This window comes from Pezoporus flaviventris, unplaced genomic scaffold, assembly GCF_033815535.1.
Source record: "Pezoporus flaviventris isolate CSIRO_AGI_PZ_B2104156 unplaced genomic scaffold, CSIRO_AGI_Pfla_v1 ptg000013l, whole genome shotgun sequence".
Taxonomy (NCBI): Eukaryota; Metazoa; Chordata; class Aves; order Psittaciformes; family Psittacidae; genus Pezoporus; species Pezoporus flaviventris.
The window spans coordinates 33,127,107-33,146,720 of record NW_026892561.1 but is presented as its reverse complement, the minus strand read 5'-3'; the positions used below and the strand labels follow the sequence as shown (position 1 = coordinate 33,146,720).

Sequence of the window (19,614 nt, the reverse complement as noted above, 5' to 3'; positions counted from 1 at the left end):
CTCAACACTCATTCATTACAATACCTCTCTGTGAGATAGGTATTCCAAGACTAATGCCCCAGACTACAGTTATATACAAAATGTCACTCCATTTCCCCAAAGAAAACCATAGACTAGAAGTTAATGCTGCTGCTAAGAGCACGACCAACTTCTGAGAGGCTTTCTACAGGCAAATCCCCAGGTCCTGGTATTATTCAGTGCCCTGACAGGTTTTAAGTCACTAAACTTACAGTCTATCAATTCCCCGTTTTCTGAGAAAAGCTTATTTGGTCGGGATGAGTACTGATAAGAGCACTAAGTTGTACTTCACTTGAAAAGAAATCTGCACTTAAAGGTAGCTTTGACAGCAACATAAAAAGCCCAGTGCCAATCCCTCTCTTGGTGTGTATGCCAGCTCAGTAGCTCAAAATCAGACTAGTTTGCTTTGCTCGGCCTTTTGACTTAATTTTGCCTATTTTTAATTCATCCCATTATAGAAAGGAAAAAAAAAATCCCCTTCAAAATAAATACTGAGAATGAGCTTTAACTTAAAGAGCCCCACAGATACATATATATAAACCTAAAAATATCCTAGAATGAAAGTGCAAGAATCTGACAGCAAATTAATCTGATGAGCTAAACTGAATGCATATGTTTTGTAGGCAAAAATGCTGCTTTAAAGAAACATTTTGTTTCCTACATAAAAGGCTCCACAAAATGTCAGAACAAAACATGTAGGTAAGAAGCCCGCAAAAATTTAATCAGGGCTACTTCTGAACTTCTCATCTCAATTTCTGAGTCCATAAACTCCCTTTCCCTTACATTTAGAAGCAATAGCTTCAAAACCAGCATTTTAGTGAACTGGTAAATTGAATTTGCAAGAGCAACAACTGTAGGAAATCAAGATAAAATGCTTGACATTTCTTGATGCTTAAAATATATTCTGTTTTAACATTTTCCAAAGTTTTGCAATAAACTACTGCTTAGAAATAAGGCAAAAATCGAAGGGGGTAAATTAATTAGAACACAAAATTATGTAATTAATGTTTTCCTTATATACAATCATGAGAAATTATATTTTTAAAGAACTGCAGATTAAATTACCCAAAAGTGAAATCTTTATTCCCAGCAATTAAAGGAATAAAGAAACAAAATTGAATCTGGCTTGATTTCATTCCACTGGATAAATAGTTATTTCACTTCATTACCTATATCCATACACAGGTGTTCTGGAGAGTTTCTACATAAATATCTCATATTTCCCTTCCATGAAGTTTAGTTTGGTCACTATTCAAGTTTCACATACACACGAGGAATTACAGGCTACTTTTTGGTAGCAGTATGATCTTTATCCTGCTATTTTTACTTCTTGTTGCCATCCTTTTGCCCTTGGCCTCTTTGTACAGCTTTCCCACTTCTATTCCTCCTCCTACTCTCAGTTATTTGGCATCCTTTCTTAAAGCATCTGGTTTTATTCTTAAACTCCTTAAATTATTTGACAAATTAGAATTTATGGGTTCAACTTTTTAACACAGCCTAAAGACTGTGTTGCTCAACCTTGTTTTCCCACTGTATGCTTTTTGTATAATGAGACATTTTTAATATTAAAATCTAGTTTATAAATTTTCCTTGGCAAGGCCTATATGATATGCCAGTTATTATACTAAGCACACACAGAATAAAAAGAACAGTAAATCACAGCTGTATATGAAAACCAAACTATGTGCATTCTTCAAGTATCACATTTAGGTAATCTGACTGAGATGGTATTAAAACTTCTTAAAATTATTTCAGATGGCACTTTCTACACATCAGCAAAATGTGACTTATAGAAAAGGCTGTTACTGGTACGGGATAAGGGCAGGACTCAGAAACAGTCCTATGACTGAACTCCAGGTTCTGACTCAACTGAAAAAACAGGTTTATGAGCCGGAACACTTCAGCCAGTCCCCTAAAAAACTTCAGTTCCACAAGGACAAAAGAAAAGGCATCACGGCTCATAGCTAAACTGACTTTACTGTTATAGGGACCATGGTTGAGCTGAACATGGACCTCTCCAGATTAGGAAGGCCGTAAGGGATAACTAGAAAGGACAGGCTGGTACATGCTTGACAGATGCCTTCAACAAGGAGAGACCTTGCATCCTCTCACCTAACAGGTGCTCCACTGTTGTTAACAGGACACTCCCACCTCTGCTAACAAAGGTATGTATGCTATGCTGGCCTGAGCTCTAACATGTAGATGTAATACCATGTCTCCCTGGGCTGTCCGAGAGTGTCTTCTTAGTCTGAGAGCAGAGCAGACTCAAGAGGCCAGCTGGTGCGGTGAGGTGGTTTAGAAAGGTTTTCCTCTGTCATTGCTGATGGCACCTTCCTGCCAGAACTGTTCTGTGAACTCAGGATTGTCACCTACAAGTGACAATAAGCTACCACCAGTTGAAATCAAGTCTCACACATACTGAAAACAAGTCCAGGCTCCCAGAACACCTCTGCACATTAGAGGGCATAGGTGACAGCTTTTAACATAGATGGAAACTCCAGTAACTTTCCTACCAGAGTTGTTTATCCAGCTCAGTCTCGTTAACAGCCCATACGATACTACAGAGAGTGAAGCAACACAGATACATTCCCTGCCCTCTCCTGGGCACTGTGACCCATGCTGAAATTGCACTCATCAACCTTTCCTTTCCTGCACCCTGCCAAAAAGAGCCCAAAAGAAAGCAGGACACAAATGGGACCCGAGAATCAATTCAGAGTGGCATGTCCACAAGGAGGGCCCATGGACCTGCTAGGTATTTTCTGGCTTTTCGCTGGTAGCACCTTTCTCAGTGCTACAATCATGGGCATTGTGTAAAATAAAATATGTAACTACAGGGTCAAGCAAAAAAAACTGTTAAAATGTTTTTATAGTTGGGTGTCCAAGAAATAATCAGACTTTTGCTTAAAAACCAAGTTGGAAATTCATTCAAATAATGTCTCTTAGTGATTTAGCATCCATGTACTTTTTGTAATGATATCAATTACAAGAAAAATCTGTGCTCTGTTATTCTCTTACCAAATATTGCCAAAATAACATGCAGATTGTTTCTTTCTAAAAGGACTAACACCTACTTCAACTCTGAAAGAGGCCAAATAATTTCCATGCAACTTTAAATATTCATCTAGAAAATGACCTGAGGTATAAACATGAAGGGGAATTCAGGGCAAATTACATCTTTAACATTTGGCTCTCCAGCAGTACTGTGACTGTTTTCCTTTTCATTAAAGGTGTCTAGAATAAAAACATGTCAGATTTGGCATTTTGAATTTTTAATAAAATACTAAATGTTATAACCATAAAGAGAAGCAAAAGCTTTCCCTTAATTATTTCCATAAATCTATTGAACCTTCCTATATTTTTTGAAATGTCTTCATCAACTCTAGCAATGACAGGTTACACAGGGGGAACCCAGCATAGGCAAACCCTGCAGGCTCTGCATCTGAAGATTCTGCATCATGCGAAACAGAGAGGGAACAAGAGAGGCTTCTCCTAGTGAAACAAGACCACCAGCTTTGCTGGAGAGCCCACCAGTGGAAACTAAACAAATGTGAACAAGCTAGAAACCTGTACAATCATATTCCGTATTACTATGCAGAAATAATTTCATATCCTTAGACAGTAGCTGCTTTGCAGCACTGACTTGTTCCTCTGCAGTAAACAAACAACCCAACAAAGAAACTAAACTGATTTTTCAGAGGAATTCATAACTGGGGGAAAAAAAGATAAAAAAAAAAAATAAAAAAAAAAATCAAAGAATTCCCACTTTCTGGCCTAAATCTCTGCAAAAGTCACAGTAGCTGTTATCTCTGAATGAAAACCTCAACTTTGTACCTCTAGCATAAATAAAACACACTTTGCGCTGATCCCACTGCCTTTCCTGACTGGGATAAATACTTCAGAGAATTATCTTGGATTTAAAAATAGAGTATTTTGGCCTGCCTGAAGGCGATGTGGCATCATTATATGTTGCAGCCTAAAACCCTGCTTTGAGCTTTGTTGCTGGCTTGCCTCATTCTGAGAAATTTAAGAGCTCAGTCAGGTCACAGAAAGACAAAACCAAGAACATGTACTTCAATCATAGCACCTGTTTGCACAAAAGCTTCCTGGTAAAAAAACATAATGGCCATAATTAAAAACTCTCGTAATGGAAGGAATATTGGTTACTTCTAGCTACAGAGCAGTGGTCTGAACAAAGTCTTTGATGTATGCCTAAGCCTCAATAAATGGAGGAAACAATCTCACTGTCCTGCACATAACACTATAAACAATAAAACCCCAATTCTGAGGGTAAAACAAAGGGTTTGGAGCAACCCATTCCTGGAGGTATCACATTCCAGAGGATATAGCAATAATCACGAGCAGTGTAATTTAATTAGTACTTTCACAACTGCATCTATGAAGGCTGCAGCAGGTAGATGTAGACCTGAAGGAACAGAAAGCTGCTGTCAGTCTATCTTAATTATCATTCATAAATCAGAATGAAACTGACTATATTTAAACTGCTGGAACATAAAAAGTCTTATAAACAGATAAATCCTCCCTACCTCAGATCCTCCATCAACAAGGAAGCAATGCAAAATATTACTAAAACCAACATCCTATCCAGGGCTTTGTTTGCAGGTTTATTGAAGATGGGGGGCAAAATTTTTTCCAAGATTCCTCTTTGATGTATCCCTTTTAGTATTATCTTAAGAGAAATTTTTTGAAAGTGTTCATCACAGAAGTGGACAGGATGTTTGTACATTTCCTATTTGAAAATGGAATTTTTGTACCCTGGAACAAGCAGCCATGTCTGATGCTCAAAACACATGCTTTTCATGGTAGCTGTTAGAATAAAAGTTGGAATAGGATTCAGTCCGTGACTGGGAGAAAAAACATTCCTGGCCTGAAATCCATACTCTTCTATGTTTTAACAGTTGCACTGACATCAACAGCCTGCAAGCACACAGAGACCCATCCGGGACCTTGGGAAGCAAGTGCTGCATACACTAAAAAAAGCAATGTTGACATAAGACTGGAAAAGAAAAAGCTACAGATGATTGCAAACCCAAGAACCTCTTCAAATGCAGGTGGGTTGGGAAAAACAGGGACATGAGAAGACAGGAGTGTGATTACCACTGCACTTGCAACTGCTAAAACACCACCTCCACACAAGAAAAACATGGCCATGTTTTGCTGTGGCAGCAAAACCACTTCTTCATTGTGCTTTTTTTCCACAGAGATGCAAGACAAGCTTGATTTAACAGCAAGTTATCATCCAAAGGGACAGTCCTGCTCTTTCTCACCGCCAAGCTCATGTTCCCATGTCATTTACATTACATCCAGCAAAAAAGCAGTCAAGGACCTGTGGATCAGCTTACTGATTTGACTGAAAGCTAACTATGGAAAAATGAAGGGCTGGCATCAGATCTTCAGTCACAGGCATGACCTGGTAACAGGCCAGTCCTGAGGCAACACACCACCAGAGGAGTGGCGTACCCATTTCCGTCTTCTAGGCCACTACTCCACTGGCAGTGTCAGTCACACTGCCATCTAGGAGAGACAGCACAGCCTTATGCCCCTCATCTTAAATATCTCAATATAGTTATGAACCGACTGCCAAAAAATGCAGAAAAAAATATGTGTAAATAGTGAGTTCTAAATCTGCATAACTGAAGGAAAGTAACTTCACATGCTACACATTAATTAGTTTCACAAACTTCATCTCCTTCCCTCCCTCCTTCTTGCCCTTCTCCTACTCAGCCTGGCCTTTCCTGATAATTTAAGATACTTCTTGATGAAGAGCAGTTCAGGCTGCCAACCAGGGTAATGAAGGAAGTTTGTTTGGTTGCAGGTTCTAAACCTCCCACCTCATTTATTTCTCTCTGGAACAATTTTGAAAGTGTTTCTATTTTCTTCCTCTAAGACAGCAGTGGCAAATATTGATCTGTGTTAATTTCATTCTGCGCTAATAAGGTCTTCATTGCCTCTTCTTACCCTGGAACTGCTGAAAGTTCCGTGTTATTAAATCCCACTACAATACCTCTGTGAGCATGAAGAAGTATTCTTCCTTCCAGCTTTGTTTTCCCTTGCCACTGAATCTAAGTACCTCATAATGAACAGTTCTTCTTAATAATATTTACTAGGAAGGGACTTGCCAGCTTTTAGTTCTCATATATCTGTATCTAGCCACCAGCAAATTTAAAACAAACCATTTTATCACCATTGCTAGTTTTAGTTGTGTCCAAGAAAACCTCCAAGTGAGTGTTAGCTGGACTGAAACACTTCATTGCTCTTTGGTACTTTTTCAAGGCACTAATTTATGGAGTGCACACAGAATACGGAGCTTTGTTGTGTTTTAATAAACTGTATTATTTCTTAACTGCATTGTATGTTACACAGTGTCCAATATATAGCATGAGATGAAAGCAATATAAAACAACTTAAGTAACAGCATATCCAAGTTATCTTTATTTTCCTTTCAGTGCATCATCAAAAAATTAGAAGGGAATGTGAAGAAAGAAACACAGAAAAGTGAGTTTGCCTGAAAGGGAGCAGAAATACAGCTTACGCCTGCACAGAATATACATATGGATACACTCTTTTCTGCTAGTATGGCACATTCACAAAGCTGGTCTTTACCAACCACTGTCTCTCCTTCATGAAGGGCAAGAACAGCAAAGTCCAAATATAAAACAAATGTTCAGTAGGCCCATGCCAATACAAAAAATTGTTGCATTTTCTCCTAAGTAAAGAACCAGAGACTGGAGATCTTAACTGAGGGAGATGTGTCTATATATAGAGATATGTATGTATAAAGAGATGGTGTTAAGAAATAGTTCTCTCTCTAACTGGAAAGATTTCAGGAGTAGTGACATTGTTATGCTTCAGATAACTGCTGACAGCTGTAAAATAAAGCACTACACTAGGGAAAAAAAAAGCAGAAGAGAAAAAAATGGGATAAAAGAACAGGAAACGATTTACGAATAAGTGAAGAAAAAGTCATCTGGTGCAGTTATGAAGGTCACTATATAGAAAAACAGATAAAGACACAGCCAGTTAACTCACTGCACTTGAACAATCAACAAAGAAAAATTAAAGGAAAAGATGTAAGAACAATCCAGCTCAGCAGCAGGGCTAGGAGATCTTAAGGAACAGCTGGATGAGACACTGGCACGAGAGCACTGAGTGCAGTTCTCCAGACAGAACTCCACACAGCAGGGCATTCAAAACCAGCAGGATAAAAAGGAGGTTGAAACAAGAGAGAAAATGTGTTACTGGCTTGCACAAAACCTTGGGCTGCTGCAGCAGCTGCTGGGGATCTGCAGGCCTGGAGAATGAGTGGAGGACAAGGGGCATCAGCTGCAACTCTGAAGGCAGATACAGAGCTGTCCTCCTCCTTCAAACAAGGGGACTTGTGACCCCTCATAGGACAGAGGGCTATGGAGATACTCATAGGGCTGGAGAATCTCTGCTATGGAGACAGGCTAAGTGAGCTGGGGTTGTTCAGCCTGGAGAAGAGGAGGCTCTGGGGAAATCTGAGAGTATCCTCCCAGTACCTAAAAGGGCAGACAAGAAAACTGGAGAGGGACTTTTGAATAGGGCATGTAGGGACAGGACAAGAATGAATGGCTTTAAACTGAAAGAGGATGGATTTAGATGAGATATGAGGGAGCTCTTTACTGTGAGGGTGGTGAAGTACTGGCACAGGTTGCCCAGAGAAACTGTGGCTGCTCCATCCCTGGCAGTGCTCAAGACCAGGTTGGATGGGGCGAACCTGCTTTGAGCAACCTGCTTTTGTGGAAGGTGAGCTCCCTACCTGTAGCAGGGGTTTGAAACTAGATGGTCTTGAGGGTCCCTTCCAACCCAAACTGTTCTAGGATTCTGCATTTTGTAGAAGGCTCACGCTGGAGCAAGATACCTGATGTAAACACTGTACTTACTGACTTTATTGCTGTGTAAAAGCCATCAAGTCCGCAAACAAAATGATAGAAGAAAGAAAATTCAAAGCAGCTACAAAAAAGTCCCATACACAGACTGCTTCTCAAGCCTTACAGAAAAAAAGGCTCGGGGAGTTCAAACGTATAAAACTGTAACCTGTGCTGTAACACAAGCTGTGTAGGAAATTATCAAATAACACATCATAAAACTACCAGTATGGCTCAATGCGCAAGTCCTACTGGCACTTTATTACCAAACAGGCTCTTAATTTTCTTACAGTTCCCTGCACTGGAAAAAAGGGTTTGTTTTTAATTTCAGCTATAATGCACATGATGAGGGGCAAGCTGGCTTTCAGCTCAGGTTAGCAGATTAAAATACCTCCTTGTTATTTTAAAACCAATTTAGCTAATTCAGGCTAATTGAAAGAAATTGCCCTCCAAGTAATAGCTGTCTGCAGAAGTTGCATACACCACATCAGTGTTTTGGGAAAAAAACCAACATTATTAATAATAAAGGATGAAAATAAGAAGGATAAAGAAAATTCTATTTAACAAAAAATGAATGCAAGTAACTACCTCCGCATATCTAAATTGTTATTCCCCTCATGAGCAGCTTTTCACAGCTTACTGAAATTCACATATTGTCTCTGCAGTAGATGTACTGTTGGAAAAACAATTACAGAAGATGACAAATGAAGTAAATTATACCCAAACTGCGGCTATAAAAAAAAACCAAAACCCTGTCTGCTTCATATCTTGATGTTCTGAGGTATTTTTAAGACTAGAAAGTTCAGAGGTTAATCCAATAAATATAATGGTATTCGCCAGTTTTAGAATCCATGGAACACCATTCTTAAATATATCACAACCCACAACATCTACACAGAAATTGATCTTGGCAAAGGGAAAATCCTGCTCAAATCCCTTGTAGAAAAAGGCTGCACAAGTTAAAATTTAATGAACGGACTGCAGAAAAAGGATTTTGAATTTATCATAAGACCAGACTTGCACAGCTGTTTCATTCTGGGTTCTTGGATACCAGGTTTCGAGTTAGAAGATAAAAATCCTGAGAAAGAGGCGAAGTCAAGTTTGGACCCAGGGAGGTGCCTCACAACAGGGCAGATGCATGCTTGGTGATGACGATGCAGGTACTGATTCTGGTCATGTTATAAACTTCTCAGACCAGCTCCCGGCTAATCACAGGAATGATGGCACTAATGTACTAAAAAGCAATTATACCTGCTTCTGCTTCCAGCAGGCAAGTCTGCTAACAGTTGGTATTTATTACCTATTCTCCACTTCATTAAATATGGGTTATTACAGAAGGGAAACAACAGTGGTGTAACTATTGTTTACATCTAAAACAGAATTAGTTTTACTTATCACAGGGAACAGAAACTAAATCACTAGAATTACAGAAATTAAATACAAATTGCTTGGTATAATGTATTACTTCCTATAGGCAAAAGTTAGTGTTACTGTTTACTTTAACAGCATACCTAAAAGCTGACATTCAGGAAAAACAGGGAAATGAACTGTAACTTGCAAGGAGAGAGCATCTCTACTTGGAGATCTCCTTTTGGGGGGAGAAGGGGAAAGGCACAGCACTGTCCCATCATGGTCTTCAGACATCGTCCCTCCTTCAATGTATAAGCAACTTTAAAAGTCTCCTTGAGGAGTATAGAGCTGGACATGAAATCACAACCATGCAGTACTACATCTAGTTCTGGGGCCAACATAAGTAGGATCTGTTGGAGTAAGTCCAGAGGAGGCCACAAAGATGCTCAGAGGCCTGGAGCACCTCTCCTATGGAGACAGGCTGAGAGCTGGGCTTCTTCAGCCTGGAGAAGAAAAGGCTTCAGGGAGACCTTACAGCAGCCTTCCAGTACAGCGCATGTAGGGATAGGCCAAATGGGAATGGCTTTAAGCTGAAAGAGGGTAGATTTGCATGAGATATTAGGAAGGAATTCTTTCTTGGGAGGGTGCTGAGGTACTGGCACAGGTTGCCCAGAGAAGCTGTGGCTGCCCCATCCCTGGCAGCATTCAAGGTCAGGTAGGACAGGGTTTTGAGCAACCTGATCTTGTGGCAGATGTTCTCATGGAAGCCTGTGGCTAAAGGGTTGGAACTAGGTGTTCTTCAAGGACCCTTCCAAACCAAACCATTCTAAGATTCTATGATTTTAATTTAACCAAATAAATTACTTTTTTTCTGCAATTAATGTAACATTAACATCACATTATACCTTAAACTGCCATCAAGAAAGAAAAAAAAAGAAAAGAAGACAGAAATTAAACCTACAGCTAATAGCATGAATAGCACAGAACCTGAGTGTATGGGGGGAGCGTGGTACATACTACGGGGATCAGAATCTGAACTCCAGCATTTTGAATTTAGGGGATTACAGCCTTTAGAATGTTCTTTTAATGCTGTCTGAGTGCATATAAACATTCTTAAAACATTTAAAGCAAAGGAGTAGATTAAATGGCATTCTCCTACACTTGCCATATTTGTGAATGCATACACCTCTTTGCAGTTGCAGAGTTTATTGAGCATAATAAAAGCCTCAGGGAGAGGTTTATTCTTGACAAAAATTAAAGTGGCCAAATTGCTGCTGACATGTGCCTCGCATGTCAGGTTTTTCTCCCTAAATTTACAATGGCATAAACATTTAATAAATAAACTTCAGAATCATAATGAAAACCTTAGTGCAGAACTGAAGGACACTTTAATAGAATTAAGATCTGAATTTCAGATGTAATTTTTGCTTCAGATGCGAATGCAAAAACACACATATAAATAAAGAATTTAGTATTTTGAATATATAAGCAATATTTCTAAATGGGAATAAACTATTAACAGACAGCAAAGGCTGTGGATATTCCTGTGAAGTGGTGCCCATGCAGAGCTAAGAACCTACCACATAACTATTATTTCAGCTGCTGCTAACATAATTATTTTAAAGAATCTGCAAGATTTGTTTCCATTTCAGAAATCCTTCATGCTTAAGAAACTCCACTTGCCTCCCCGTCATGCTGTCACCCTTCATTAGCTATAACAAAATCTATTTACACATCAGAGTAACGGGTAAAATTGTGTACTGGCCTTCTGAAGCCCATTGTGGAATGTTTTTCCCCCCCCAGACTGTGAGAACAGTTAGAAAGGAATGTCTGTGAGGGAAAGCCTGGACTATTCCCTAAGTTGAGATCAAGGCAGTGGGGCAAGGTGGTAGTAGACATCTTCCACGTTCACTGCTGTCCGGTTGCCAGCCCATGAAAAAGCAAACAGGACAGCCAATGGACAGGAAGATAAAGTCTATCCCCAAAATTACGCAAGTTTTGCTAAAGGACAAAAAAAAACGGGTACATCAAGCAGAACATACTGAAAGCAAACTATAATTCTACAGTGCTATTACCTGGGAAATTCCAAAATGATACCTGTTAAGGCCATTGGAGTAGAACTGATACAGGCTCCAAAACCAGTCTACTGAAATGATCCTACTATACTATGCGTTTGCTGTGTCTGGGTTATTACTCAGGTATAACCTCTCCTGTTTTTGTAGATGCCAACTTGATATCTCCATTTAATACAAAATACAGAACAGTGAAAAGATGATTGTTTTGTTGTTGTTTTTTTTTTGTTTTTTTTTTCTTTTTATGCAATAAGGCTGCTGCATTAACAGCAGTCATGGATTTCCTGCATTAATGAAAGCCTAGCATTAAGGCATTTCAGTAAGACAAGAACAACCTGCGTCTTTTGCCATGCTTACAACTACTATTGCATCCTGCTACTTCTCTAGTGCTACTTCTGCAATGCAATGCTTAAAAAACAGAGATGAATTTTTTCCCCTCTATAAAATCACTCTGAAGATGGAGCAAAGCAAAAAGGGGAAGTCTGGGCTATAGTTCCAAGAATGAACAACCCCCTAGCTCACGGACTTTCTTACTGCATTCAGGAAGCACTGGTTGCTGCTCCAGAAATGCCAAAGAGACTAAAATGATGCACATGCAGCAAAGCTAAAGCACAGGTGAAGCCATTGCTTCAGGTGTCTCCCATCCTGAACGTGGGATTTCTACATCTATCCACACACAAGCACCAACAATGGCATCTGGTGACACAGGAACAAGGCTCAGAAGTGACGTGGTAAAGATGCATCTGATAGTAAGGTGCCACCACTTAGCACAAAAGTGATGACGCTCTCAGAGTCTCTGACATACATTAATTCTATCAAAAATTTCATATAAGTTGCTTGTACCATTCACACTACATTTACAGGACTGGCAATATGAGGTAATAATTTGAATATTGTAGACAACATCACAACAGTATAAAACCCGTATGCTATAATATCTAAATACACATAAATTATAACATACATATAAATAATATATTCAGCGTATACATTGCAAGGTGAGTACTACACAAGCTCTTGCTTTACATACAGTGCAACAAAAGTTTTCAAAAGCTGTCACCTCTTTAAACTGAAAAGTCCCATCAGAGGAAAGTAAAACTGCTTAAAAATAAATGATGCCCAGCCATTTCCAGAAAAGTTAGAGGAGGAGATAGAGGAAGATGCTGCTCTTTCTATGATGAGAAACCCAAACAACTTGTTTTGTTGCTTTTGTCACAACAGTAGTAGCAAAAAAGGAGATTATTTGTTTGGTACGTTGGGGATAAGGGTTACTATGCTTGAGACTTGATGTTCTGTTACCGCCGTAGGCTAATGCAAATCTGAAGTCTGGAAATGGCACAGAGAAGACATGATTTGTTACCCAAGAACAACATTCATCCTTAACTGGTGCCAGAATCACTTGGCACTTGGATCACTTGGAAAAGGACAATTTTCTTTGCCATGGTTGTCCATTTTTTTGCAATGACATATGTACTATCAATATTTATGTTGGCACTGCACATGCCTTTGATGGGGTCTGAAACACTATACACTGATAGGCTTTAACCTACACAAGAACATTTACAGAGACCATGCAACATTATTTAAGATCATTATTTTGTTTTTGCAGCAGTACAGTTGCTGAAGTTGGCACACAATAAACAAATGACAAAACTGGTGTATACAAAATCATATCCACAATAAATCCACATTAATATGTTTTAATAAATTCTTTATCAGTGCAAGTTTGGCACTGGGCTTTATTAGCCCATTGTTCAAGACAGGCATACAAATTAAATCATAATCTTGGTCCAGAGCTTCACACTGATTATTGATATGGGTCCACCATCTCAAGCCTCAGGATAGAAAACATTACAAATTGCTTAGGCAAAATGCAACACTACCCAAACGGATAAAGGTAAACTGTGCAGAGACATGCTTTCTATCACCCCTGCTCAGCTTTTACAACCAAAATCCCCCATCAAAATTGAAGGGTATCACAAAACTCACCCCCCATGGTGTGCTCCTTTCATCTACATCCTCTTAGATGAGACAAAGCAACACTTTGAAGCACCATTTAACAAGGAAAGCAAACATTTCACTTCACAAACAAATACCACCTGGAAAAATGATACAAAGCAAAATGAGTGATGTTATGTACCTTAGCACAATCCAGCTATTCTTCAACTAGGACAAGCAGTACAGGAACCTGTAAGGCATGAAATATGTGTGTATAAAAGCTGAACAGCTTAAAAAAAAAAAAAAAAAAAGAAAAGGCTCTTTGAATAGTCTGAATACCAAGAATCAGTACCAAGAAGACTCCAAGTTTCAGAGACATACTGCTGAAATGACACTTGCTCCAAAACAGGAGACGCGCGTTTCTGCAGAACAAAAGGCTCCCTGCTTCTTCCTTCATCCTTCTATGTTTTCCATTATGAAAAGCATTTCAGCAGCAGAGACCTGTTTCAAACTGGTATCACTTAATCACTACTGTGTAAACAAGCAAGATGTGTTTTTAGTGACAACTACCACGGTAATTGCTGACAGAAGACAGCTAATGATTTGCCAAGAGAAAAACAGTGCCACTACTTTAAACCACATTTTACAAACTAAATAATTTACTCCTACCTATTTGAAGCATGTTGATCAGCAGCTACTATTCCAGTGGGAAAATGTCCTTCCAGGAGGAAGCTGTCAGACTGACTAATATGAATATAAAATTATATTATTAATTTTACCTAAGGGCAGATTTTTGCTGAATATAAACTGTCATAGCTGCTCCACTGGATTTCAGACTGCAAACTGCCATAAACGTAATAAAGGGATGCTCCCTTCCTTTCTCAGGAGCCAGAAGAAACGCTGAGGCAGGCAATGGGTGCAAGGAAGGGTTTGCATGAGAGAGAAGAGGAAAGGAGAGCACCAGGAGAGAGAACAGCTCAGAGCAGATCTATCCCTTCCCTTTCTGGGAAAACAGGAGGAATATGCACCACCCTACCTTGCTGTGACACTGCAGCCAAGAAATGGTGTAAGAAGGAAAGAAGCCTAGGACAGGTTGGTTCAAAGGAAGGTCAAACCTCAACTTTTATGCATATACACATGTATAGCATAGTAGTCTCTCAGCCGTCATCCATCAAGAATGAACAGGAAAACTAAAATAATAATTAGAAAACCAGAAAAAGAGGATATAATCATTTTAGTGAAGTCGGAAAATTTTAAGACACTCTTATGAATTTTAAATTTGGCAATGCTCTGCTGCCTGTGGTTTCCCAGCCACCCCTCTTAGGAACACAGCTGTACAGTTTCTTATATATTAGTATATTCAGTGTAGTACAATAAATCTCTTCCATCACAGTCAACTTGACAAGGCATATATTCCTGCAAAACATGCATGAACGATATGGGAGTTTGTCATAACTCTGTTTTATGGGTACACCTCCTGAAAGCACCTTTAATAATGTACCATATTTTGGTCTTCACCAAAGAGTTACAACTCAGTTGTGAATGCAAGGTGTATTTTATATTTATGACCTGCAAGAAACTTTAAGACAAACCTCCATTGAACACAGGAACTAGAAACAGTTCTTCCCCCCAAAACAAACATAAAGCAGGGCATCCACACCGTTTCAAGATAGAACCCTATTCAACATTGTTGTCAGGATGTTGGAGCTAACAAAGAGAAGAGGAATTTCTGCTTCAGTCTAGCAGTCAGTTCTCATCAGTGCATATGCGAAATGTTTAAGCTATACATATCCTCAAAAACGGTCTTCAAGTAAACAGTTTAGCTGTGATGTTTGACCAGAACAGATAGTCTAGCAATCAACTACAAGCTATTCCAAGAGCCAAATTCTTCTGCAAGCTCAGTACAAGGTAGAATTTGTAACCCTACAGCAAGCTTAGATCTCAGACACAAATGTGGCCATGCATTTAGTGCTGAAAGGAAGGATGCCAGCCATTTTCTTCCCCTGCTCCTGCCCTCCCAAGACCTGGATATGTACAGTCACTAGGCTGAGCAGAACCCATGTTACTGCTCTTGCTGCAGTGAAAGCTATTAACACAAATGCTTCCCTCAAGAGCACAAAAATAGAAATATATTTCTATTATTGAAAGAGACACATCTTGCATGGTCAGCAAACGATTCCACGTATTCTTCTGCCTCACTTCCAGACTAATGAACCAGTACCAAAGCACTTTCCCTTTCTGCCTTCTCAGATCCTCCAGTATAAATGTCAATAGCAAAGTATGGAATAAACAGTCATGTGATTTCTCTGCAGCTACTTCAAACTCAGTAAACACTTTAAAGTATTTTTTCCACCAAATCTTTTCCTCTGAATATTTTCTGGGCTTTACTTGGGTTTCTCCTCAGTGGCATTTAAAGGCTTATATGAAAACGGGTTTGATGTTTGTGCAAAGCTGCCAAGTGTGGGGACACCAGCTCTGTGGCAAGTGCATTCTAGGGAACTACACTGTAATTTGCCTGAAACCTCTCTCCTGGGGAAAAAAAAAAAAAAAAGTGCCCTCTGAGGGGTGGTTGTCCAAGGTGGGACTGCATCTCCAAGTTTTCAAACTCTGGGCACTGACATCTGCAGCACAGCCTGTTCACCACCAGCAACTTTACTCTATGAGCAAAAGATACTCCTGATGCCCCCCAAAAGCATTTACAGTGGTCATGTGTCCCGTGTGATTTCAAGGGGGAAATACAGGTAGTATGTTCAAGGCACAGCTCTGTTAAGTATCTATTTGCAAGTATTATGCTTATGCTTTTAATATGGGATGATGTCAGTACAGATACCTGTATATCTGACTTGAACATCTATTGGCAATCACTTCACTGCAGCGATATCACAAACTCACTCCCTCACATCACCATGGAGCTTGTATTCTTTCATTAAGGTTTTTAAAGTTATGCCTTTCTTTCCTATAATAAGCAGAAAATTAAGCAGACTAAGGCAGTACCTCTGTCCTGCCATAATGGACAAAATACCCATATGATGTGAAATCAGCAGCAAGGTACGATATTTTCTACCTTCCTCCGCCTCTGAGTGGACAAGGCATTTTAAGAGAGAAAAGACTCCATGCTACACAGTATAAAATAGTCTTATCTCTGCTTTATAAAATCCTGTTTTAAAATCCCCAAGTAAATGTAAAATGAAGAGTCTCTAGTCTGCACATTCTAAAAATAGTTCACGTGCACATTGCACTATGAATAATTCCTCAGTTTAGGAATCCTGAAGTGCCTTTTAAATTTTAGACTGCATAGTCTGCAATTTGGACAAATGATATTGCTAAGGGCACTTCTATTCAGAAAGAGTAAGCCTGTATAATTTCCCCTTATTAACATTGTTGCCAGTGCTCCATTTTTCAGGATAATTTGCTTTCGTTGCTACAATACTTTACACATCCATATTCATGGAGAATACCATGGGGGTGTTTTCCATTCATAACTCGCAGATATCTTTATACCTGCCAATTACTATACTGTAAGTCAATGGAGAACAGCATAATCTTGTATCATCAGTCTGCTCATAAGGGATGGGAGGATTGAGCTGCCAAGGCCAGCTGAGACCAGTGTAACGCAGGAGGAGCTTCTCGAGAAACAGAAAGCAGTAGCAGCTGCTTCCATCAGCCTGGGTCACCCCACACTGTCCCTGCATCCCCTCCATCCTGCCAGCAATCAGCCTCCTCCCCAGCAAATCCAGTCTCCAGCCACCATTCACTGCATAGGGGTCACGCAGACCCCTGCGGCACTCAGAGCCAGGCCTCATGAAAGGGCCCGCTGCCCTGGGCTCCAGGGTCCAATGCTGGCCACCAAAGCCCTTGCCATATCTGGCCATTAGAATCATCCTGCAGCTCCCCATCCACAGCTGGGACTTCCTCTGCCTGCCAACCTGCATCCCCAGCCCCTCAAACCAGTCTTTCCTAATGCCTGTAGCCAGAAGGCACAACTCTCCCTTCACTTCCAGACTTCACCAGTCCCCTGTGACATGTCTGGTGTGTGACCCAAACCTCAGTTTATGGAAGCAGATTTTGATGATTTCTTGTTATCTGTGTTTTGTGTATCACCAGCCTGAGACAGTACAGCTTAAACCATGAAGATACAAAGCATTCACAACTCCATTTGGAATAAAAATAAAATAAACAAATCTTTAAAATCTGCGTCCACTGTGTACTTGTGGTTTAGATGTCTCAAACAGGACATCCAGAGCATTTTTGTATTTCAATCTGCCCATAAAGCAGCATAGGCAAATTTTTTAAGAGACTAATAAAAAAAGAGCTAGGTAAATACATATTCCAGATGTAGACCATATAATTTTCTAGACATACAAACACAAAATAGTTTTAGTACAAGATAAGACAAAAAGTCCTTGAAAAACTGATCTAACCAGGACAGAAATAAACCTGGACACCTATTTGATTCACCAAGTTAATCAGGAACTTGTTTTACTTGCAATAATTGAATATTGATCTTGGCAATTACTGCTGATGAAGCTGGAGAGATGGTTTAAACACATGCCAGCGCTAATAAGACTTGATTTCATCTTACATAGGCTGACCACTATGTAAACAAGTCTTTTTACAATGAAACTCTGCTGTTACTTGCTGAATTTCTCATCTTGATTAACTTAACCCACAGTTACTTAGAAGCAATTTAAGAGTCATACTTTAATTCACAGCTAATTACCTAAAGACTTAATTGCTTCCTTACATGTGAAGTCATATGTGAGGGGGGTGTGGAGGGAGAAAAAGGAGGAAGGGAGAGGAAGCAGGGAACCATTAGACTGTGTCATTTAAAACAGAACTTTGTAGCCCAAAGAATATCATTCTATAAACAGCGCCAAGCAACAAAGCTCAAGGCAAATGCATCCAACCTGGTGCAAGCAATGGGACAGACACTTGACATCATACTGAAGCAGCTGAAAATTATACCATAGAAGTTCTCGGGTAATCTGTCCTCAGGTATGGTGAACAAAAACGCAAACTCAGTGAGCATTTGTATTTCAGAAAGCTATATCCAAGTCACAAGCAGTGACATCTCTTCAGGCTAATGTACTACCAAGCATTCAAGCTGTCTGTGAGCATTAACCAGTCAGATTATTCAACTCACAACAATTTATAGTAAATGCACCAAAAAGGACTATAAAAGTAATGTTACTTCCCTTAGTCGTTACATAATAAGTCTTAAAAAGCCATTCTCTTTTCATTTATTCTTTTCTTCTGAAAACCACAATTATTCCAGCAACTCAACACGCTATGCTCTAGCAATTTGTAAATGAAAAACTGAAATGCTGTTCATTAAGACAGGCAGATTAAAACAGACTATATTTATCACACTGCTTGTATGAAGTAAAAGAAAACTGCGTGTTTATCTCCCTGAATGTAACTAAAGCGGGCCCAAGACTGTAAGTTCAACTGCTTCTGGAAGTTAGTCATAGCAGTTCCTGTCAAACAATTTTCTGAAGCTTTTATCCCTTTTAAAAAAATTTAAACTCCTCAATAGAAAAAAAGCCCATGAACCTAAAATTGCCCTCCTTCCTACAAGATGTTGCACTTAAATTGCTGAACTTCCATTATGATGTTGCAAGCATGACCTCCCAAAAATAAATAGATCTGTTTCAGGCCACAGAACAATAAAGTCAAACGTATGAAACTAATTGGGATATGGCTCAGATGAATTTCAGAAATGAGAGGAAGCACATGATGCCAAGGAGAAGACACCTGGGATTTGGGGCTTTTCAGGGAAACAGCTCTAAAACAAGACCCCTATCTCCTTGAAGGAATAGCTCTGATAATTAATTCCTGGTGGTGATGGTAGAGGAGAAGTAACTTTAATACATTCTGCCATTGATTTTCTTTTCTCTTGCCCTATAATCAAACACTTCAATATCAATTTTGAGTACCTAATAAAAACACACAAATTCAGAGATGGATTACAGACAGATGAAACACTCTTAATCCATAATCATATTTCCCATTGCATATCCAAGATCAGAAGAATTTATCTTGTCTGTGGTTCTGTTATAAAAGTGTATAAAGAGAAAGGTTGAAGTTTGTTCTGAAACACTAGGTCAGATTTACAGGGTATCCAGTTATTCGTGGCAGAGAATTCTGTAGTAAATAATTAGCCATTTACTGGCTAAAGTAAACCTATGAAAGCCTAACACAATATAAAAAATTACTGTAAGCGAACAATAGCACCAAGGAATTTGGGAGTGCCAGGAGTGGTTGGGCTGTGGAGGAGTGACTGGGACGTTAGGCAAGCAGTGAGCCTTGGGAGCGATACTCACACCATG

General features: G+C 39.4%; 1 protein-coding gene across 3 annotated transcripts in view; it reads right to left on the bottom strand.

Moving 5' to 3' along the window:
- PPM1L (protein phosphatase, Mg2+/Mn2+ dependent 1L) overlaps positions 1–19,614 on the bottom strand; it is a 112,822-nt gene that overhangs the window by 49,836 nt on the left and 43,372 nt on the right. The window contains exon 1 of one of the 3 annotated variants that reach the window (XM_061452643.1): positions 13,337–13,450. The exons of the other annotated variants lie outside the window; for them this stretch is intronic. The gene's annotated coding sequence lies outside the window, so the exon portion shown is untranslated. Of the gene's footprint in view, positions 1–13,336; positions 13,451–19,614 lie in introns of those variants that run through there. 3 annotated transcript variants of the gene reach the window in all.